The following is a 24,650-nucleotide window of genomic DNA, read 5'->3' as shown; positions in this document are numbered from 1 at the left end:
CCTGTGGGATCCAGACTCTGATTGGGATCCTAAGTGGTGTAGTTTCCCCTTTCCTGGTTTCCCTTAGAAAGACAGAAAACAGCAGGAACTTTCACAAGCTGATCTTCTTGTTTTCAGGCACTCAAGAAAAGGGGTGACGCTAGACAATTCTGAGAAGAAAAGGAAACAAACTGAAGCAAGCTGCCACCATCTTGTGGGTAAGAATCACTCCCAGAGTAAAACAGCTTTCCAATTGTGTCTGTCAGGGTGCAGCAAGCTGAAAGATGGGCTTTTTCCACAGAAAAGGTGATTTTCTTCTGGAGGAAAAAAAAAAAAAGAAAGAAAAAAGCCAAAGCCAGCAGCAAACCCATTTGAAAATACCACTCCAGTGTTACAGGCATCATAATTCAGTTGCCCCACACTCCAAAACTCCTCTATAGGCAACTATCTCTGGTTTGATGAAAGCTCTCAATATGTGCTGCTGTCTCCTCCCAAGGAAAAGAACGGAATCTTCAAGTGTGGTTCACTATGGACATCTGATTAGGCAAGCCTGCTCAATGGGACATGGGCACTGACACAGGCTTTTGAGGTACTTAAGCAGGTTAGTGAAATCAAAATAATATAGCAGTACCAGTGTGAGCATCTATGGAAAACCTTCAGAAGGCTGTGACTAAAATATAATGAAAATACAGCATTAAGAGTATTGCAGGCACAGCTTAGAAGGCAGGGCCTAAAGCAAATGCCCGAGGATGTCCCTTTGTAGCTAAGGTACATTTTGATCCCCCATTTTCTCAGACCACTCTCTCTCATTTTTATCCTTTGGGTGCTACCAGACTCCTGCAGCTAAGATTTTCAAAGCAGCTTAAAATTATGAATGAGTTTCAATAAAGTTTGGTAACAAAGCTCCCTCAAGCTGACTTGAAAAGCTCTCCTGTGCCTGTTCAGCCTTTGGAGATGTGGACTAATCTATCGTGTATTTCTTCACATAGAGTCCAGCTCAGCAAAGAGGGCTTCAGCTGGGAGGTTGTGCATGTTGCTGTAGTAATGATGGCAAGTTTGAGTTGTCTGATGAAGCTTAGCAGTTGGTGATGTTTCCAGGGTTTAAGCTTCTTACTACAGCAATCATAGTAAGGCAATTTTGCAGACCTTAGTTTCTTATTTCCCCTCTCATTTCAAAAAACCATCTAGTTTTCAACACAGCTCTAATGATAACTTCACAAAACTCTGTGGTTTTGCTTTGTAGACCATTTAAGTATTTTTTCTCAAGTTGCTCCACAGCTCTACTGTGTCAGCTCCAAATGAATCAAAGAAATCTCAGAGCGCAAGCTGTTTGAAACTGGTAGTATTCTTCTGGATTCTCAGTGGAACCACCAATTTTGCCTGATGAGGTTCACTCGAAAGACTTCATTGACTTAAGCAAATCTTTCAACATGCATGGCAGGAGTTTAAAGTTTCTAATGAACCATGAAACCAGGCAAGTTTCATAGGAGCTTTTTTGAGAATGCTTTTCTTAATTCTAACTCCACATCACCTAACAATTTTGCCACCAATCTCATGATGCACAAGACACATGGGAGAGTTGTACAAGTTGTTGAGGAAAGCTATGACAACTGTATTAGAATATACAGCAGGCCCAGGGAGACCAGAAGCCATTCACCATCTTGTAGGCCAGAGCTCCAAGAACCAGTCAGAGAGCAAGATAAGTACTGTTCAGAGCAACATTGATCTCCTGTAACAAATAAGAACAAGACTTTTTTTTTTTTCCTTTTTAATCGGGGTTTTGTTGTGAAATGCTGATTCACCAATACTTACCATGATGCACTTGAATCCAGAACACAATTTCTGGACAGAGAGGGGGACTCCGCATTGCCACATATTCTCTGGCATGGTCCTGAAGTGGCTTTTAAGCTCACTTTTTTAGAAAGATTAAAAGCTACAGAAAACAATTCAGCTGCTGAAATCCAAGATCAGTGTTTTGCTCTGTCACAGTGTTCCTACACAAGTTAGTTTCTCTGTGCTCTATCTCTTCATTTTCCAAGCAACTGACACTTCCTACCTCATGGAAGTCATGTAAAGATAGAAGCTTTAAAAGACTTTCTGGTGTTCAGCTGTAACAAGGACTGGGAACATGAATACCTCATGTACGTTACCAAGAAGGTATAAAATTCACAATGAGTCTCACCAATGCTACCAAAACATAGTACTGGCCACTGGTCAACACAAGCATTTTGAGTGAAGTTGGAGGCTTGACCAGTTTGAAGCCAGGTTTTAGTTTATGCTTGTGCTCCATCCTAGAGGGATGCTAAGCATAAGCAGAGTGATAATAGTTTTATGCTCATTTTGAATTCCAGAATACGCATCAGCATATGGCAGTTATCTTCAAGCAATGAAAGAACAATCCTTTTTATTTCTAGCTGAAGAATTCACATGCAGATTCTTCCACAACAGAGCTTGGAGAAGTCTGTTTAGCAGCAGACCTGCTCAAGATCTGCTACTCGGTCACAACTGCCCAGTGTTCAAATACAAATCTGCTGCAGCTCCTAACAGCAACTGCATTTATCCTTTTGGTTACAGAAGCGGCAGCTCCACCAAATTCTAGTTCCTCTTCACTAGACAACTCTGGACTGACCTTGCACTCCCTTTTACTGCAGTTTAAACACTGTAATCTGTATTTTCTTTACTTGTTTCTCAAAATTCTTCTGTATCTATATAAGAAAGGATACGTGAAAGAGAGAAGCCTTATGTTCTTTTTAACATATTAACTTAGAGCAGAAAGATTAGAAACCTCTTGGTGACACAGACTGGAGTCAATTAAGACAAAATATTCTGTGTGCATACACTCCTCAAGGCAATATCTGCAGCTCGTATGTAATGCAAACCATGTTAAACAGCTATGTCTAGCCTGATTTCTGTCCAGCTATCAAGGATTCTGACTGAATTTCACCAGACAGAAATGTGCAATTTTTTTGTCATTAGAGAGCACCCAGGGAAGTAGCACAACAAAACGCTTCCTGCTGCTGTTAAATGCAGGAGGCTGTGATTTCAGCTCAGTCATCTGCTCTCACATTGAGTAATCCACAAATATTTGAGCTTTCTGGCAGCATAAACCCCCCCACAGTAGCAGTCTTTTTCTCTAAATGGTCCAAGACATTTCCATGTTTGCCTTCTCAGGCTATTGATAGTAAACCGCTTAATAGGAGAGGGCATCTGTGATGCTTTTCCTGATTATCGATAACATCTAGAAGGCTTAAACATGGCCTTTCCTGCTTCAGTTTTTAAAGGAGGTTAATTGAGATCAGATACTTAAAGCTGAACTTAATAGCAACAGAGTACATGCACAGTCCAGACTATGGAGAAAAAACATGTTAAAAAATATTTAGAATAGTTAAATATATCCAGATCAGCCACACTTGATAACTTCAGAGCTCTTAAGAAGCTAAATGAAGGACCCGGAGCCATTCCTGGTTACCTGTAGAGTGCTCACTGAAGACATGTATGGAACTCCAGGAGACCAGAGAGCATAATTTTGCTGATTTTTAAGAGATAGGGAACAGTTTGGGAACATTTAGCCTGGTCTATATACCTGATTATAACCCCTACCATATAAGACAGTAAGAAATACCTTGTACACATGCAACAGACAGATCAAAATTTTACCCTTTACAACATAACTACCCTACAGAACATAAAGAAATTATCGAGGCAAGCAAGGCTTTGAGTATAGCCCTCAAAACACAGCTCCTCTAAGAAAACAAGAGAAAACACGAACTTTCTGAAATTATTATAAAGTAGCAAAGCAAGTGGTTGAGAAGTTGTGTTCAATGAGTCGGTGTTAACCGTTCACTGGGAGACTGAGAGAATGTATTTATTAGGGTGCAATAGTATTCAGAAGTCTTTAAAGTGCTTTTGAGAAAGACTTTTTCTTTTAATTTAACAAAAACCAAACCAAAACACAACCAAGTGTATGATGCCAAGCCAGGAGAGAGTGCAAGTACTTTGGAGGACAAAATCAGAATTTGAAGTTACACTAGTCAGCTGGAGAAGCCAGCACAAGAAAAGTTCAGAGACCTGTTAGGCACCTTTGGAAAAAAGTAAATCAGTAGGAATAACAGCAAATTTTAGCAAATCAGAAGACTGAGAGAGTATGGAGAGGGAAAATTAGAGGACATCTTGCAGGACACCAAATTTGGTGAGGGGAGTCAATTATTTGTTCTCTTCCTCCCTCATGGAGAGGACAAGAATAAAGGGCTAAATTTTAAAGACAAGAGAAATTCCATTGAAAGGTCAAGAAGATTTTTTAAAAAGCTAAGTAATAGTTACTTGGAGAGATTGCGAAATCACCTGTCACAGATTTCTAGAACATGCCAGGGTGGTTTAGGCTAATTATTTACTCAATTATGGGTATACCTTCCAGCCTCCAGTACTGCCCTTCTGTCCCAGCACCTCCTCTTGCTCCTCCTTGTCCCTGATATCCCCCTTCATTTCTTCTTGCCTCACAATATCTTCCTTGCACCACTTCTTCCCCTCTTCCACCAGGGACGGGGAGGGGGAAATCAGACTTTAAATAATTCTGCCTCAAATGACTAATGAATTAAGCTAGAATTAGTGTCACTAATGAGAACATTTTTCAGCATTTATTAGACCAGTAGCTACAGTGATCTCTTATGCTAGGGTTATACAGTTGCTTCCATTCCAGCATCCCTATTTTTGAAAAGTCATGAACAACTTAAAAATGCACACATTTTGGCTGAAATTTTCTAGTCATGAGGTAGAATTTGTAGGGACATCAATGGCTTCTGCATTGTGCAGCTTCCAAGCTTTTTCCAGTTTGGAAAAAATATTGTGTCACTAGAGAAATAACCTGCGATCCTGTAGTTAAAGTCTATATGAGAATAATGCATGTGCACAAGGCAGCAGAATTAAGACTGTATGTCTGACTGTGGCATTTCTTACCTCTGAGAGCTTAACTGTATAACTTTAATGCTCTATTACCATCAGCTCCTTCTATGGGATCTATTTTACAATGAACTTACAAATGGCATGTGTAACAAATGATATCTATTGCATTTTATTATTCATCTTTTTCCACATATTGACATTTGAGATGTAACCAGGGACTTTGCACAGAATATGTCTGGCCGAAGTGGTGTGTACTGATTAATGTCCTTTCGGTGCTGATATGAAACACATGGGTTATATTAGCAAGGCAACATATGAAATGATACATTGGAAATTACTTACCTATTCCATGAACATGACTTACCAAAGTCAGGAATGTTCTAGCTATTAACTCTTACGAATGCATGTGAATTAAACCACTTCTTTCTGGGAGAAGGGTAGCATTATCAACAACCAATAGGCTGTAACAGGTCAGCCCTAAAATCTTCTGAATTAAATGGCTTTGATGGTACAGTGGCAAAACTATACATTCAGACAATAAGTAAACTAAAACAAAGGGCTATTATTATTCCTGTTCAATTTGACAAATTGAAGTTATTTCTTCTTCAAATTTAGGCACAACGGAAAAGAGAATCCCTATAAAAGTCCTTAGGCATATGCTTAACTCCTATTAAAATCAACATCCTACCAAAATTGTTAAAGTTAAGCATGTGCTTAAATATTTTCCTGAATCTGCCCAGTGGGTACTTACTTGCCAAAGTTTTATTTTCTTTATTGATACAATATTAACTCCAAAATGCAGTGGACACATAAATATTAGCCAAAACTATTAACTTTTTCTGGATTTCTTGGCCTTCTAAAAAATCTAGTCTGGCAAGAAGACTGCCTTATCATTAAACCAACATAATAAATTCCTGTGACAGTAAAATCTATCTATAGACATACAGTAACAACAAATTAACCTCAATCTGACATGAATGAAAACAGTTTCTAAGTGGTTATAGTTCCTAAAACAGAATCTATATGCAATAAATATAATTATTTCACTGAAATTGTTAGCACATGTTTTTCTTTTGCAACAGACATGTTCACCGTACCATCTTTGTTGTATTGATATGTTCTTTAGTAGCCCATTCTGTGCCTTCATCTTTGATTTAAATTTATCGTGACACATTTTTAAACAATAGCAGGAAACCTCACTTATGACTTTAATTATAAAATGGTGTTATAAAATTATATCCACATTTTACTTTTGGCAGTTGGCAATCCTCATTTAACATAAATAACCCTTCTTGGCCTCAGCCGTTCTCTTTGGTTGATTTCAATGCTTACTGTATGTAATTGATATAAAAACACAAGGTTTAGGAAGCAGTTATTGGAACTTGTTAAAAGAAGTAGTCAAGTTCATAAACGCAGTCATTTTGCTATGTTACATGCCAAGAGAATTAATAATGTACGTTTGGGAATAAGGGAGAAATTCTGGCTTTTTAAAGAAAGACTGATGTAACTACAGTATTCCACTCCTATGTTAATTGTTTGGCTCGCAAACCCATGGCTTTGTTTCTCTTCCACCCACAGCTGCTTCCAATAATCTTCTAAAATCTGACACATATATACACACACATCCACATTATATGCAGACATACATTTTTAACTACACAGATGCACTAATACCAAAATAATTCTGTTGTTCTATATTAAAGAACAAGAGCAAATATGTTAACCTTGCTGTATAAATAATAGGAAAGACAATCACATCAGAAGACGCTGTCCTCAGAGGACTTACATTTAGCAATACTAGAGATGAAGCTACTTCAAATCACTTCCCAAAGCGAATTCCCAAGCAGTTCACATGAAGGGGCTGATTTTCAACTGAAGACCCCTGAAGTTGCACAGAGTCGTCTTTGTCTGCCTGTCTTTTGCACACTAACAGTGCTGGTACATGAACATGCAAGAGTTACTTGTCTGCATGAGCAATTAAATAACTCCAGAATCAAGTCCTCTGATGCACAATGGTCACACAAGTGTATGAGAAGTTGCCTGTACATAATGCAGAGACAGACCATCATTTGAAAAACTGAAGCTTAACATTAAGATGCAACACCTACTTAACTGGTGTTTGACTATTACACAGAATTACTCACAGGATTAAAGATAAGCACGTACTTATAAGACTTCAATAAACTGGAGACAAAAACCAGCCCAGTTCTCAACAGTGCTGGGCCCTCCATAACCTTCACTGAGCTGGTGGGAATTACTAATCATCCTTCACTTTTGAAAACAAGTCGCTCAGGTTAGGCCCCACTTATTTTTCCATCTGCCATTTTAAGGACCCAGCTTCAAAAATTCTAACTTACTAAAGCTAATTTACAAGAAAGAATTCAAAAACTGAGAATATTATTTTGAAGCTTCAATTTGGCTGGTTTATCTCATACCTCAAATAAAAATCAGTTTAAGACACAAGAAGGGGACTTAGTGCTTTTTGTACCAGGATCCACCACCTCAGGTCATGAGAGGGATGTCTCCTACAAGCCAACTCACACAACAGGACACAGCCATAGCACAGGACTACATTTGTGGACAGCCAGAGATCTGTGATGCCATAGATTGTCACTAACAAATGCCAGATGTGGATGGTTGGAAGCAGAGGCAGCTGGGGAATTCAGAGGAAAGCCAAGATGCTTAAAATGTACGTGCTGTCAGTAGTACGATGGGAGAGAAGGACAGAGGGGCCAGATGTGCGAGTCTCACACAGAAAGAAAGAGACTAGACAGACCTGCAAGACAAAGCTAAATAAAATTATTAAGCAAATTACTATTTCAATTATGGGCCATTACCTTGGAGTAAAAGCTCAGCTTTAGGAACACAGAAGGGACAAATACTTTTCCTGCCTCCTCTGACATAACCTAGCCCCAGCTGGTTTTATACATCCAAAATGTAACATAGTTGATATTTACTTAGTCAAGGCCGTAAGTACCTATCAGTCACATGTAAACCAGTCTCTTCAGCTCGATCAGGTGCCAACGTGCATCCTATCCCTTTCCAGCAAACGGGGAGAACACACCAATAAGATCAAAAAGAAACGCCTCCATCGATAGCTTGCCACTGCCAACCAGTGCTGGAAGCAGGAGCCAGCCTGTGCCTTTGGCCACTCATTGAAACACTCAGCCAGGAAAGCTCGAGGGCACTTGGATTTCAAAAACTTCTTGCATTCTCCCTTCTCAACCATGCAAGGATGGACACAATCCTGTGTCCTGTGACATAATAAAGTTCATTAAGCAATGAAGTTCATTAATCAATCTTAGGAGTTTTAATTCTTCGCCATCACTGAACTGTAACATCCACTTCAACCTCTCAAACCTCGTCCCTAATCAGCTGAGACCTACTGACTTTAACTGGGGCTCTGCCCAAGAGAGAGGTGCCAGATCAGCCCTGCTCCCTGTAGAACACAAAAGACCCCAAAGCCAGCAGCTACCACCCTAAAACCAGCAAAACAGCTGCCAACTCTTTGGTTTAAGTAGTCTGGACTGCCCTCTTTCTTCCCTGGGCATCTCCAGGTTTGTGCAAGTGTTAAAGCACAAAACAGTGCTAGGGAATACGTTGCTTTTTCCCCAACTGCGAGGCCCTGAGGTTCGGCCGAGGAGGCCACACAAACTAGCATGTCTTTCTCTCTCCCACAGACATTACCGTGTTTCTGAATAAATAGGAAGCTGACTACCTAGCAGTGGAAGAATTTACTTCAGGGGATGCTGAGACTCACGGGACGTTCACATTTCCTAATATGAACTTTGATTTTGCTATTTTTATTGAAAAGAGGGTGTTCAGCAAAGGGGGTAGTGCTTCCTCCTCACGCTTCCTATTGATATATGCAATATTAATATTTTAACCTTATAATTAGAGATGGTCATATTTTGTGGAACCTGAGGTTTTGCAGACCTCTTGAACTTCTGCAGGGGGAGGAGGAGAGGGAAGTTACAAAGCATGAAGCTCACCACATCTTTCCTTATAAGCCTGTGACTTTCTTCTCCCCTGTGAAAGGGGATTCAGATTCTTTCTTTTTAGCCATCGTATTTTTCTGCCTAAAGACCTGTCTCCAACACTTGGTCTAGATATACTTTTGAGGCCAAACCCTAAATTGCTGCAAACTGTCAGTGTCCCTGATATCAGTGCTACCAGTCCATCCCGACAATCAGCCCCAGTGTGCCTGCCTCCGTGCTTGGCAGGGTAAGGGGAATATCAGTCTGCACTGAGGAATTCACCCATCATTCTGCAGAGATCAACCACTACTACTTAAAAAAAAAAAAAAAAAAAAAAAAAAAAAGGCAAATGATTGGCTTTGGCAGCATTCAGGAGGCATCTGGCCACAAAATCCCAAAAGAGAACTAATCCATCAGAAAAGCAACATTCAGTCAGTTATACTCCTTATTTAAGAGCAGATTCCACGCGAATAAAAAAATGGCATCACAGCTGAGAAACTTAGGTTTCCTGACTTAACCAACAACTGAAATCAAAACCCAAAGCCACATCCTCAGCTAAGATAAATATGGTGCAACTGAAGCTGATAGAGCAAGGCCTGTCAAACACATCCCAGTCCCACTGTAATCCTTTTTAACAGTGTTGAGGCAGAATAACTTTCCTAATGCACAAAAGAAGGGAACAGTATTGCTCTGTTCACATGCTTGGGAAAGGAGGCCACAGTTTTGGGTTTGCACTGGCATCAAGGCATTTTCATTCACGTACTCGTTAGAAACAAAGTAATGGACAATGGTAGGCATTAGAAGTGCTGAAGGAGAAAGCAGGACAAAGAATATGTTCATTGGCTCACTATCAAAGAGTTGAATCCTCCCGGTTGGCCCAACAGTCTCAAAAGTCAAAAAAACATTTCAACTGAAGACAGCTTAAAACCCTCCCTCCTATCTTAACTTTAAAACTCAATAGTGAATTAAAGGATTGTTCTACTACAGTGAACAATTTTTAATGCATCAAGTATTTAACTTTCATATTACTTTTATTTAGGAAGTAATTTCACAAAATTGAGGTGAATTCTCAAAAAAAAAATTCTAAATATCTATTTTTACCATGGGGGGGAGGGGATTTTTTGGTTGGCTTGTTTGGTTTTGGCAAACCAGATATTTATGCCCTGCAAGAGTCCTCTAAATTATGGGGCCCACCTCATACAGAAGATACTTGACTGGACGTATGCTCTCAGTTCAGGGTACAGCTAATTACACATAAACAAGGACTGCTCTCCAAGTTCATCAACACCTCAAAGCACCTACCCTGTTGTATACATGACTCAAGGCTGCTCCATATCTGCAGGGACTCCCACTTCTCTTCCTTGCCCGATAAAGATTCCTTTATATAAGTAGGCTGATTTTTTTTAATTGCTCCTCAGTTCTCACCTGCACACCAGATATCAAGAACAGCTGAACAATTCCACACCACCCCCCACCCCCGAACTTTCTGTGGCAGCATTAGTCCATTGCTGCCATCAGAGGTATCCTCACACAAGGCACATACAAATTCACTTTTCTCAGAGCCATCAGTTTTAAATCCCTCCTTAACTTCAACTTCTGCCATGACGCCTGCTTATCCCTCATATGCACGTAAAAGTTTCTCTAATAATAGAAGTGTAACGTTTCCCTCGATTTCCATTCCTCCTGCTGATTGCTTATCCAACACACAGTCTTTGCAGTACTGGTGCCAATCAACAGCACTTCTATAAGCAGTGCTTTACTGGCTGAAAACTGGCATGACAAAAAGCACTCTTTTTCCAGGACCAGGGAGATAGTTCAGTTGCAATTCATTTTCTAGAGTCTCAGAAGTTTTCACTCTTCCACAAAATAGGCTCTTTTGTGAGTGTAACAAATTGTCCAAAACTCTATAAACCATCAGGCTAAAGAGCCACAGCAAATGCCAAAAGACAGCCTCTTGGAGAAATTTATTGAGCAACAATGTCCTCTGCTGGCAGGAGCTAGACTCAACTCATAACACTGAATTGCAGTACCTTCCCTGTGATTCTGGAGACATCATCATGAATACATCATTAAATGGACTGAACAGGAAGTCAAGAACAGAACAAAATCGATAAAGTGGCTTACTTCAGATGAGGACAGAGGTCAGGGTATATTTGATGCATAAACCTCTGATGACAGGAAATAAATGTGAATATGACTCAAGATTAGCCTATGTGACTTCATGCCCCAGTGAACAGGGCAGCAACATGGAAAGGGAATCAAGATTCTACTCTCGACCTCACCACTCATCAGGTCTCTTCCATCTATTTAGATTTTGAAAGCATCAGAAGAGTGAAGACATTATTTGTCCAACTAAACCTTACCACAAAAAGGAGCTGAGGTATTTTAAAGAGCACACAAACAACACGGGAGTCTGGGATTTATTTACAAGTGTTACACACATACTAAAGACTAGATTTTCAGAGCAGTCAGGTTCCAAAAACACATCCAGGCCCTTACCTGACCCAGGTGCTCCCAGGAATTCCAGTAACAACCTAACTCCTGTTAATCCTCTTTAAACACAGTGAGGTTGACAGCTGCTTTCTTGGGTTCCTCCATGTCCCTAAGTGCTGGTCCTGAAGAGCCTATGTTTTGGTAACTCTTCCCTAAATACCTGCTCCAATTCTCAAAATAAAAACCAGTGTAGCTGAAACCCAAGTTTAGGTCTACTGCACCAGATGGCTTCTGGAAACAGAGGGGAAAAAAGCAGCCAAAGGGAAATTCTCCATTTTCATTCTTGGCAGGCAGCTGTCAGGTGTTCCTCATATTCCTTGTATGCCTCAAAGGGGCAGTCACACCATCACACGTGAAAAAAAGCCCATGAATCCCAATTATCATCAAAACCAAGCATTATTATAGTTCTAGTTAGGCTGAGGATCTAACCATAATCCCAAAAGCACATAATGACACGCTTTTCCCATCCACAGACCTTGACAATTCTGTTGAAATTCAGGAAGGTAAACAAGAATTATCCAATATATTTAGAAAGAGCAAACAAACTTTTCAGCTTAGATTCACAGTGTCAGATCCCTTGAGGTTCTGAGTCTGTTTGCTCTTTCCAGCTACATAACCTGGTCTAAGAAAAGCCATTACCTCTCCCAGTAAACTTTGTTTCCTTGATATCCTTAACAGTATGACAGCTACACCACCACTATGACAAAAGTTTTCTAACTCTCTTCAGCAGCCAATAGAAGTCATCAGTGGAAGAAACCTCCATCACCTGCAAAATTACTACATCGTTGCTTAAGAAAGCAGAAACCAGGCTCAGAATAAAAGAATTGTGAATCAGTGCAGCAGCTCAGAATTGGCAGATTTTAAGTGTCACAATGACAGTGTCTTGGCAAGGAACAGTGAAAACTGCACTGTAAGGTTGTATGAGACAAGGTGATCGAAATAAAGTGAGCAAGTTTAATCGTGGAAAAAAAGAGGAACTATTTCTAATGATCCTTTAGCTTAGTCATCAATTCTATTTATATGTTTTAAGGGACCATAAATATTTTTATCTGCACTCAGGACACAAAGGGAGTTTTCCAGTTTCTATATAAAGAAGTCATTTTGGACAGATCAAAACAATAAAGGCACAGGACTCCTGGATGACAGATGCCAGGATGTTAGTAACCATAAATGGTTTTCAAATATGGCCCCATCACCATCCCCCACAGTAGCCCTTTCAAGTGGGAATTACAAATTGCTTACTTGGAGAGGAAATTTCAAACAGGCCACTTATCAAAAAGTGCCAAATAAACCTGTCATTGGGATAGAAGTTACAAACCATTCCTAAACTCTGCAGACATTTCCTGAGCCTGTGAACTCTGATCTTGGCTTCTAATAAACATGACATCAGCTCCCCTGTACTGCAGACACAAGACACATGACCCACCACTATGTTATCGCTTCCTCTGCAGTTTCTTCTAGGATCTTTTCTAAAGCACAACATCAATGGAAGACTTTCCACTTATTTCAAAATTGGTTTTGGATCAGGCCCTTAAAGGGAGGTCAGAACAAGCACAGCATGGTACCACTCTGTGAGCTACAAATATTATTGCAAGTATCCACTTAAAAGCAATACTGAAACTGAGACCTTTGAGGAGTTTTCCAGGTATTGAATTAGTAAGTGGGTTAAGACAAGACTCCTATTGCTGTCAAAGACTTATTAACTGCTAACCTCTCATGCTAGAAATGTAACTGAGCCTTTAAAAACTCTGATTAAACATGTATATACTGGATGGCTACCGAATAATGTCTCAAAACATGTTAAGAACGATTACAATATGCTAAAAGATTTCAAACACTGGAATGACAGTCACCTTAATTTCCAGAGAAATTCAAAGGAAGGATTAAGATAACTAAAGCTCTATGGTTTACTTTTTCCGTGTAGGTATATCCTTTGCAGCTAAGTTTTTGGGGTTGAAACTAAAGTTGGAAAAGTAGATTTAAAAGAAAAGTTCCCATTTATCCCTGGGCTGGAAGCTTGACCAAGAACCCTATCTGATACACTAGACAAAACAGGCGAACGAGTCAATAAGCTAAGATGTCAGTAAGCACAGAACTAGGGGTCTTGGAAAAGTAACTTAAAAAACACATTATCAAAATAAGATGTTCGTAAAGACTATGGAGTATTTATCTAGAAATGGAGCCTCTACTTCTGCCTAAAGGACAGACATCTCCTTCACACTTGGATATTCCTAAAACGATTCCAGATCAAACATGGGTCAGAGCTGGCAGGTTATAATATGCAATGAGAAAGAAATTTTGTTTTAAAAGCTTCATGATTAACAAATGAATCTTGCTGGAAAGGACATCTCCAAAAGTGACCATGAATCCTCACAGATAGTAACTTATAGCAGATGCAGATCTAGAAAGCTGTCCAGAGTCCTGGGAGCACGACTGCCCATTTTTCATTTCTATGTTTACCTCTTCCACCCTCATCAGTTCAAAACCTGCAATTTCTAAAACCAGGAAAGTCCCATTGGTCTGTGTAGGTCAGAAAGGAGACCTAGCTGCTCCACAGAGTAAACCGACTGCCAACACCTCTAGTCAAGCTTGAAGCAGTTGTGCATAAATAGCATTCTAGCACAAAGCTGCTAAACACCCTCAAGTCACGGCAGCCTTGGCACGTGCCTAGCCTGACAGCTATAATGCAAATGTTTCACCCTTCTCATGGCAGAACACCACCTGCCATTCACTGGGACACAAAAGAGGAGGTCACTCTGTGAAACAGATACACAAGGAGACAAACATATCTACCGCTGTCACAGGATTGAGTAGGTGCTTGGGAATCTGCAAGGCTCAAAGTCCCTCCATGCCCTGCTGCGGGGAAGGGGAAGCTCCTCCTTGCTCCTGAAAGAGACAAGAAATGCTTGAGTTTCAGGTTGGTGGATTTCACTCCAAGGACTTTTCTTAGGAAAAGAAATTCACAGAAGACACAAGATCCCTGGCCTGAGTATGCTGACGGTCAAACGAAATTATCCAGTTTATGTTTTCTGATTACAGCTCTGAAACTAGAAGGCTAAATAAAAGTACATGGATCTCCCCAGTACTAAAAAGGACCAGCTATTCTATACCAGCATCACGAATCTGCAGCACTTTAGCAGGAACACAAAGAGCAAATGATGAAACCAGACTGCCAGGGAGGGGACTGCAAGGAAAGGGAGCTTACTGGAGTCAGGCGTTGGTCAGAAGAGCCAGGCAAAGCCACACTCTTACTAAGTGAGCCAAGTGATCTTTAATGACCAGGAAAAATTCAGTGCTTTGGATTTAATGACTCATGGAGCAATACAGTACCTCCTACCAACGTGCTGTGGTATTCATACCCAGAAGGAAGTGTGTCAGCTACTGAGTCATGCAGCTCCAAAGGATTGGCTGTCGCCAATCTAAATACAAACTATGCCCAGCCCTGTTCCGTCCTGACATTACCGTAGCCCAAGGTTAAGCTCATCTTGCAAGAGCTTCCTAAAATAAAAACCTTTCTGGTTTTAAGCAAAATACGATTTCCAAACTCAGGCTACCGGGACCACGCTTGAAAACCCAGCAATTTCCCTGCACGCACATTCAGCCTTCTAACATCAAAGCGCCTGCAATACAACCTGCCGAAGGGACTGGAAGCAAAACTGATTGGCCACTTGGGAGGAAACTTTAATACAGGAGTGGGACTTGGGTTTTTACACTACTGACCTACATTTGCAAATCCCTGGAGGTAATTTTGTCCAGCCTATAAAAAGGAAGAGCTATAAAGCCAACTATATTAAGTTGTTATGCAATAGAAAGCACAGCTGCACTGAACAAAAACAGCCTATGACAAGAGGAGAAAACAAAAGCCATGATGTTCTCCATAGGAAAAACTAATATGTTTTAGCTAACAAAAGAAGAGACTTTTAATTAACTTGTTCTCATTGAGTGCAGAGATAATTAAATTACAGAAACAACCATATTAGTGTAATCAGTTTAGAAGAACCCACATACAGAGACAAAGGATTTTTCAAGATCCATCTATAAAGAAAAGAAGCTCCATTCGAACTGCTTTACTATCCCTTTGTGGAATGCATTCATGTGCCTTCTTTTAAGGGAAAGAAGATCCTAACTCCAATTCAGTTTAATCAAATCCTTGAAAGACCACCACAACTTCTGATCCAATTCTTGAGATATTTTGTATTTTTAAGATTATTTCTTTCTTCTATTCATGCAATTACTCATGAATCTCCCCTCCTTTCAGCTGCACAGTAAAGACTGACAATGTGACTGGCATGCATCCCAAGGCTCAAAATGACAAATAAAACCCAAAGTGACAAATAAAATAATGAACCTGGGAAGACTTAGTTTGCTAAAGCCAAAATATTGGGGTGGGATTTAATTTTTGGGAAAGTGCAGCTCACATCTTGAAATCTTCAAGGCTTGATAATGGGCGCTTGCCTAGCTGCTTCAGAAGGGAGTACATTTGTTAGGATGAGCATGTATCTGAACCAAATCATGAGGGATCCGCACTGCTTGAACTGCAGTATTATTTAGCTAAAACAATAGCCCACCTTTCCAGTGTCAGCCACAGTAAAAGTCACTCATGGTTTGGTCCATGAAAGTCCAGCAAAGAGTTCATACCAGATCAAAGCACAAAGGAACACCTTCAACAGGACCATTCATCTTCTTAAGTTAAGCATCTGTTGAAGTGCTTTGCAGAACTGATCCAGAATACATAATCTTACCCTTAGGAAAAGGGGCTCCTGTTCAGAAGAACTCAGGCTAGGAAAAGAGAATCCACTGATGGTGTGCTCCTTGAGGTCTACCCAAACATGTTACAGGTACTCAGAGCAGACAGAGCTCCTCTGTGAGCAGCCACAAAACACCTGCACACACCTGCCTGGTAGGTGTGATGATGAGATGCAACAGGAAGGAGGCATCTTCCATCTGAAGTAAATTGGCTGGAATAGCATCTGGAAGCGTGTAATACCCCAAACAGAGATCGGTCCCACAGCCAACTCCTTTTGCCCTTAATAAATTCCACACAAAAGCATGAATGATGTAGACCCAACACCACCACATCCTCAAGTTCTCCTGCCACCTGTACAGTACAGCTGCACTAGTTCTAATCCCAGTTTCCCTCACCGCAGAGTCTTCTTCTAGCAATTTAAGGTCTTTTATGGGGATATGTTTTCTATGAGCAACAAGTTCTACACTTTGGCTTAAGATGTACTTTATAAATAGATAATGCTCCAGACAAACTTCATAGTCAGGTGGGTTAAATGTATATATTTATATATACACAAAAATCAGAACTACAGAAAATGATGTATGGCTTCCACTATTTGCTCTTCTTAAAAAAAAAAAAAAAGAAAGAAAAGAAAAAGAAAACATATGTATATAAAAAAAATTATAACAACTCGTTTTTTAATTAAATAACATTTCAATGGAAGATCTTTTCTCCCAAATATCATCTTTATACTTAAAAAAGCCCAATTCAGGTCACTCACACTATTTCACAAACATGCAACAGCCAGTGTTTATCAAATCCTGAACACAATGCCAAGCACACCTATCACAGCAGAAGCCTTCAGTGCTTGCTGGGCCCAAAACAATAGTAACCTGGAAAGAAATATAAATTGCACTCCTTGATGTGGGGGCAGAGATATCATCATGGATCTCACTTCTATCATAAGGCAAGGGCAAGCAGAAAACTCAGACAGGAAAAGCAAGCTTTCCACAGCGTCCTAATTAGGAAGCGTGTCATCTGCCCTAAGAATTAATCATGCAGATGTGTACGTAAGGTGGTTTTACCCCATGTCTATCCCGTACACCCCTAGCATCAGGTGGCATGGCACACGCTATCATCAGCTAACATGACTGAGAAGGCCACCAGATGGCTCCTTCCTATGCTGCAGTTACATTCAGTTATAGCCATGGTGTGGTGGTCCCTGTTAGTAAGGCTGCAGTGGCATCTACTGGTCACAGCCCATGAAGCAGGCAGTATTTTTGTAGCTTCAAAAGTTTCTGTGTGACAGAAGAGCTTTTCAGGCTTCTTGCACCATTTTTTTCCTCCACTGCTATTCCTAATTGTTGTCATTTATCATATTGCTGTTATATATATAAAAAACATATACACACACATATATATATTGCTGTTAAGTTGCTTTGGAGATGTTACGGCAACAGATATTACAGCCGCCTGTCGTCAATGAAGAGATAAGTAAAAACCTCAGGATATGAATAGCACTCCAACCAACTCACAGGTAGCCTGCATCCTACCAGTAGTACAACAAAAGTCAGTGCCATTTTATGCCTGGATTAGGTGGGCTTCTGAGAAGGCCTACAAGGCCAGTTATTTCCAGCCACTGAGCTGGGACATTTGGACCTCCCTTGGTATTTGTTTACCACATCTTGCAATATTTTATTTCTTCAGGTACTCAGAAAGATCCTCATGAGAGACAGGATGTGATTCAGTTACAGGTAGAGAGGAAAAAAAGCTGAACTCAGGCTGGCATGAACGATTAAATGAGACTTGGGTACATGTGTGTTGGTACAAGAGAGTAGTTTGCCATTAGGGAGTTTCTTTTTTATCAGCGCTCAGCTCTAACTGCAAAGCAAAACTAAATGAGGGCCAAGTTTGAAGAATGCAGTTAAGCATAGTATTATAGCTCTCGGTTTGTGGAAATTCAAGTATCCAACACTCACTTGATCTTACAAAGAACTCGGCGTTTTCTTCTGTCACAGGGAATAAAATAATAACTGGTCCAACCGCAAGAGCAAGCGCAGGCAAGTAGTACAACATTGGGTCAGGTCCAGAAAACAAGAGAGATGCAAGTAACGCCACTATTACGACAACCGCTGTTTTAGTCATCTTCAAAGACGACTCCTTTTTAAAGAAATATTTAAAGCAGTACTTCAAGGCTTGAAAACTTTGCCAGTCTTTAAAGAGACGTGCCCTGATGAGATTTTTTTTTTTCCCCCTTAAATTAGTTTTTAAATAAGCAATACAATATTTGCTGTTCAGTTTGGAATACACTTGAATCATATTTCCAAATTTTCTTCACTGTCCTCAAAGTCTAGCCTTGCTCTCAGCGGTGAAGCTCTGAGAAACATGAATTAATGTGAGGGTAACAATAAAATCGTAAGAGTTGGTAATCCAGCCAGAGACTTGGGGGGGGGGGGCTGAGGAGGGAACAAGAAAAAGCCTACCCTTAGGCACATGAATCTGCAACATGATTTTTCAGAGCATTAACTATGTTACAGCTTTCACTGGTCAGTCACAACCCTTGCGGGGAACTCCAAGTACTGCTCAGCCCTTTGGAAAGGGCTGACAGCGATTTAAGTGACAGCATAGAGACAGGAAAGTCTTATGTAAAGCTTCTGCTTTTAAAAGGCTGGGTCTAGCATTTAAAAAAAAAAAAAGAAAAATATAGAGTTGCATGTTGGGATGGGAAAACCAAGTTTAGCAACACAGCATTCGCATTGCTTTCATCAGAAATTATTCATTCGGGAGAGTTGCACAACCTGCTTCTGCAGAAGAATAATTTTTTTTTTTTAAAGTCTGCTTCATAAGCAGATGCAGTCTTCTATTCCACACCAAGCTGTATGGACCAGGGAATGTCTCTTCACTTGAGATCTCCTAATGTAGGCCCCACGAGCCTAATCCAGCCAACAAGGCACACTTACGTGGCCCCTCAGAGGCAGAGTTGTTGCAGCTCTGCTCTCTCCAGGGCTGCGGCCCAACAGCCGGGACACGGGCAGAAGCACTCACAGGTCAGGAGCTCCTTGGAAGCCAGCACAGATCCCACCACCACCACAAGTCCTCTGTGAGCCTCAGGGCTGTGTGCCCAAACCCTGCCCTGAGGCAGCAGGACTCGCCTCCCACCAGCCTGACCCAGAGCTGGGGGCTCTGCAAGACCTCCCAAACTGGAGCGGGGGAACATCTGTCCAACTCTGCCTCTACCACCTGTGGCTCAGAAACACCTGATTTACAACTGGACCGCTTGGCAACCTCCAGTCATTCTTGCTTTTGTGCAAACGGAATAAGGCCACTTCTACCCTGAGAGGTCCCCCTATAGCAGCTCCACTCTCCTTGGGGCGAAAGACTGTCTTGAGTCAATCTGCACAGACTTATAACATTCAGTTTCTTTTAGATCTTGTAAGTATAGCTGTAATATTTAAAGTGTCTAAAAAGGATGAAGAATGACTTAGGGTAGTATTAATATGAACAATTTTAAACTGAAAAGGTCAAACAAAGGTGAGTCTGTCTATCTTAAAAGCTTCCATCCAAATAGCCCCAATCCAGCTTCAGATAATATCTCAGAATGTCACTCCAACAGAGAAATAGTATCCTAAGGAAAACAGTTATCATAAGAGCATGTAATCAAACAATTATTTTGAACGCAGTCTTTCGCATTCCAATTTTGGAAGGAATAGTACCAAGTCCTATATTTGCCTTCGGGATTTTTTTCTTCACCTGTTCCAACAGCTAAGAGTACAACTGCAAGACATTCCCATCAGATATGATACAGTACCTTAATAATAGACACAGTCCAGCACACCACAGGATAAGACTGTACAGTTTTACTCACCCCAAGATCTCAGAATAAGCTTTTAAACATAAAGGAACACTATTATGAAAATTTGCAGGACAGAGAACAGACGCTCAGTTATTTGTTTGGCAAGCAGCAGACTCCAGATCAGCATGTGTAAACCAAACCCATGCCACAGCTAAAGCTCCAGACGTGGCATCAGCATTTTAGCCTTAGCCTCTGAAAGGCATGTAACTTTGCACAGACCTGTAGCCACTCCAGTCCTCGCATATTCCCTACTTGCAGAATAAGAACTGATACTTCTTTTCTCACAACTGCAACAAAGCTGTCACGCACGTGTTAAATTTTGACTTGGAATCTACAAGAAACACAACACAATAGGAGTGCTGCAGACCAAATCCATTGGCCAACATTTTATATAACGCTATAACTTGTAGCCTGTAATTTTTCTGTCCACAGTCAGGCACAATAACTTTTAACTTGACTTTTACAACTCCACAGCAGGTGTTCAGACTCTAAGGGTGGAGAAGGAAAAGGTATTTCTTTTAATTAACCATGCAGATATGTATTTAAGGGCAGAATTTTCAAAATTGGCCAACATTCACTTGGTACCACCTCCTTGTAGCCCTGACGTGAGAGGAACCCAGAAAAGGTATCACCAGGAATTTCTGAAAGTCTTACACCATCTAGCACATTTGACAACCAAGCCACTAATTATTTTTTAAAAAAAAAAAAACTGGAAGATAGTCCAAACCACCTTTTTTTGCTCTGTGTTGCAGTCACTGGACTGAAGGAAGGTAAAAGGCTGAGTGGTAGGAAGAGTTCATCCTCGGTCATGAAAAAGCAGTTCTACTTGCAACTAAAGCTTTGCAGAGCTTCATTGCTTCAGCTGAAAGCAGAACGACAGATGCCCGAGTCATTAAATCAGCTGTCTAGGGAACATATGCATTGTTATGGTCTATTTCAGGCATTATTGTCATTGGCCTGTTCTGTGTAACGACCCCTCCCACTCACCCTTCTCTGTTCCTCATATCAAAGGGGTTTCTGATAACACTGTTAAATGACTCAGACTTTGCACTAGACATGTCCATGTTTCATCATGAGCTGCTTTTCAAGCATGAGACAGCCAGAGACAGAGGTTCAACTTTCAAAATCCTTCAGAAGCACGTATGCCCAGAGGGTAGAGATACTCTTTGCAAGCTTGACACATTATGGATCATTGCTGTCTGCTCTGCACCGAGGGAAACCCAGTCACATCAACCTCAGGCCCCAGGTCAGATCTGCAATAGAAGCTTGAACTCTCCTAAACCAAGAGTAAGATTGGGGGATTTCTTTATTTGTCCTTTTAATACGAGTACTGCTCACAGGACTTGGATCCAGAGATCAATTTTTCCAAAGCTTCAGATATTTAGACTGTGGCTACTGGTTTCATCAACTGTCAATACAGCCAAGGTATACCAAAAGATAAAGTATTACTGCCTCTCATCTTGGCCATTTATTACAGAATAGATTTTAAACATGGAGGCCTACAGATCCACTGTGGTAAAGATCAGCTCTTCTCAACAGTATTCTCTTGTCAGTATTACCTGGTACTCATTCCAAGGTTTGCATCGATTTTTTTTTTTTTTTTGGTCAATAATTGGGGTGGGGATACAAGAGATACATACATTACTTCTTCACCCAGAGCAAATGAAAAATATTTTTATTTAGCACAACAAAAGTCATCTGCCTGCCTAGTGTCTCATAGGCAGACTTCAGAAATCACATTACAAAATAACACAAATTCTCCATGGGGAGAGAAGGCACCACTCTTACATCTCTGCTCTTTGGTTTTGATGCCATTACATGAAGAACAGGTCTCCGATGACCAGCTATAGGACGCAAGTACATGACACTGACATTCTCTTCTCAGCTTTATCAGAGTCTTCACCTGGAATCTGAGCCAAGATACTCACCACAGTGACAATAGTTTCTTACCTTCAAGGCTTTAGTAAATTCAAAAGTGCCAGATACTTACAGATGCCCTTGTAAGTACTTTACAAATGTCTTTGTGTAACTTTCACCTCAAAGGCTACACGCAGAGCTTGCCGCCTGCCCTCCAAACTCAGGACACTCTCATGAGTAGTTACTTGGAAAAGCTGAATGAGTAAGCACATAAAGAGACGTGGGGGAAATTACCAACTTGTTGCAAGTGCTGTATTTCCCCCACCCCTCCTGCAGTTCTATTCTGGATCCACTTTTGACACATCCTGACACACCCCAAGTGGGAAAGTCTGCTTACAGAGGAGGAAGTATTACATCTATTACACAGAGGATGTGAAGAGAATCTAAGTAAGGCAGGCTGGATAGCAATGGAAATTTGGAGAACAGATACATCCATGAACTGAAGTGACCCCAAAAGTACTTTAAGTTTAATACTGAGCAAATTTTTTTCCCCTAGTTAAGGTAAGATCATAACAGATCTACAGAGGCCTACCAAGAAGAGAGAAGACACTGTCTCCACACCTCGTGTTTGTTAATAGGAGCATAAACACAAGAAACAATAGAGCCAGTCTTACATGCCCACTTGGTGATAATTTAAAACACTGGCCTAGTAGAAGTAAAGAGTAGCTATAAAGTGTATTGTAAAGAGAAATAGGTCTTTTACAAAAAATTGAGTATTTATTATTCTTTGTCATGTTACATTACCATGCTCTCAAAATACACATTTGTCTACTAAAAGACTCTTATCTATAGGCATTTAGTAGACCCTATAGGAAAGGGAATCAAACTCTAAACAGATCATATTGAGTCTTAGCTAACTCCAAAAATGAAGTCATATGTTGCCTATATGCAGTATGTTTTACCTATATGCAGTAAGCCTCATTTTTGACTCGAGGAGGGGTTTAGCATAGGAACTGATTAAGAAGGTGCAAATGGAGGTCTCCTGTCCTTTCCCACAGGAGCTCTGGCAGAGAAAAGTTGTTGCTCAACTGCAGTTTTACCCACTCACCATCTCAAAGGATGAGACAATTACAGGTCTCCAAATCTGATGTCCTCAGTCTCCTGTGAGATGGCTAAAAATGAGCATGCTGCCTCCAAAACATACCTTAACTTTGCAACTCTTCAGAAGCAAACCATCACTGCCTTTAATGCTGTAGATATGGTCAATGCCGACTGAAAATCCACCAATTCCCTGACACATATAACTTGTAACAGTTTATGCTAGATTCAGAGAGAACTTACCCAAACTTCTTTGTTTTCTGGCTTTTTTTCCAGATCTTTTCCTCTTCATCTAGCTCCTCCAGCATACAGTGAGTGCATTTGCCTCCCAAAGGGATCTGACAGACGGTAACAGAGAGTTTTCTCCAGCAGTCCCAGAACAGTTCAGAAGGAACATGCGCCATAGCCCTCCCGGCACAGCAGAGTAAGGCTGACATCAAACTCTGCAGTCTCTTCCTTCAAGGTAGGTATTCACAGGTAAATGGCGGGGGGGGGGGGGGGGCGCGGGGGGATATACAGTGTTTGTACTTAGAAGAGGTCAAGACTTGGACCAAACTGGAGATGAGAGTCAATGTTTATTAATACTTCTGGCCTGGCAATCACCTTTGCTTGTATCTATTATCTCCTGAGCATCTTTTTTGACCAATTTAATCAGGGGCCTGCAGTTCTGCCTACAGGACAGATGCTTTATTTGCTTGAACAACAAAGCACAAGATTTGTTTCTGAGCTGAGCAGCAGCAGACTTGGCTGCTTACAAGCTTCCCTAGACCTCTGCATCTTGTCTCTGCTTAGGCTGAATGGAGCACCAGGAAAAGTTTCTTAGTTTTGTGTCCTAGCCATCTTCGTAAGACAAAACAAGCTCACATAGCCAAGAAGAACACACACCAGAATACCCTGGCCCAAGAACAACCTTTTAAGCTTTTCTAAGTGCTTTTCCCACTATTGAAAGTGACTCAGACCTGAATTTCATACTACCCCATAGCCTTTTCCATGAAAAGTCATTTGCTCATCTGCATACATACCTGTATTAAATTTTCTTGCCACTCCCAAAAGAAACAAACCCAAAACAAACAGATAGCTTACCAAACCGTCCTATAAAGATTGAAAAGCCATTGAGTCAAGGAACTGCCAAGGAGCAGCAAACACAGAGCTGCTCCATATGGAGGGAAGAGCTAGGGCTGGAGGGTGACACCTCCTCCCCCTTCAGTGCTCCCACCAACCAGGGCACCCACAACATCATTCAAGCAAGAACTGAACACTTAGCTTGAGCTTAACTAGAACACCTGGAATTGGTCCCAGGTGAGTCTGGGTGGGGCAATTAAAGGCCTAGCTGTGCCCTCAGGTGACTGAGAGCCCTAAAAGGCATGAGCTGTCAAGTTCCTGCCTCAAAGGGTGTCTGATACTTAGACAATCTTGGTGTACGCACACCAATCTGAAGAGTTGAGTGTAGCCAGAGCAGCTCAGTGACTGAGTCAAGGACAGCGATACAGGGAGAAAACATCCTGTGATTTTACCTGTGGTTCGGCATCTGCTTTGTTCTAGCGTTCCTTCGTTCCTTTATACTTCTACAGCCTTTGGAGGTTCTTTTTCCAGGATATGAGTTTAAGCTGAAAGAACTTTTTCCTCTGTTTTCCCTATTTCTCTTTAGAGTTGTTGGGGCTTGGGCTGTTGGGTTGTGGGTTTTTTCTGCACTGTGTTTTATCTAGTCACTATACCACCAAGCAAGTCAAAAGTTTAAGGAAAGAAAGGCTTTCTATGGGAATCTGCC

The sequence above is a fragment of the Accipiter gentilis genome, chromosome 5, assembly GCF_929443795.1.
Source record: "Accipiter gentilis chromosome 5, bAccGen1.1, whole genome shotgun sequence".
In the NCBI taxonomy this organism is placed as follows: domain Eukaryota; kingdom Metazoa; phylum Chordata; class Aves; order Accipitriformes; family Accipitridae; genus Astur; species Astur gentilis.
The sequence above is the reverse complement of the archived record's forward strand: the minus strand, read 5'-3'. Positions refer to the sequence as shown.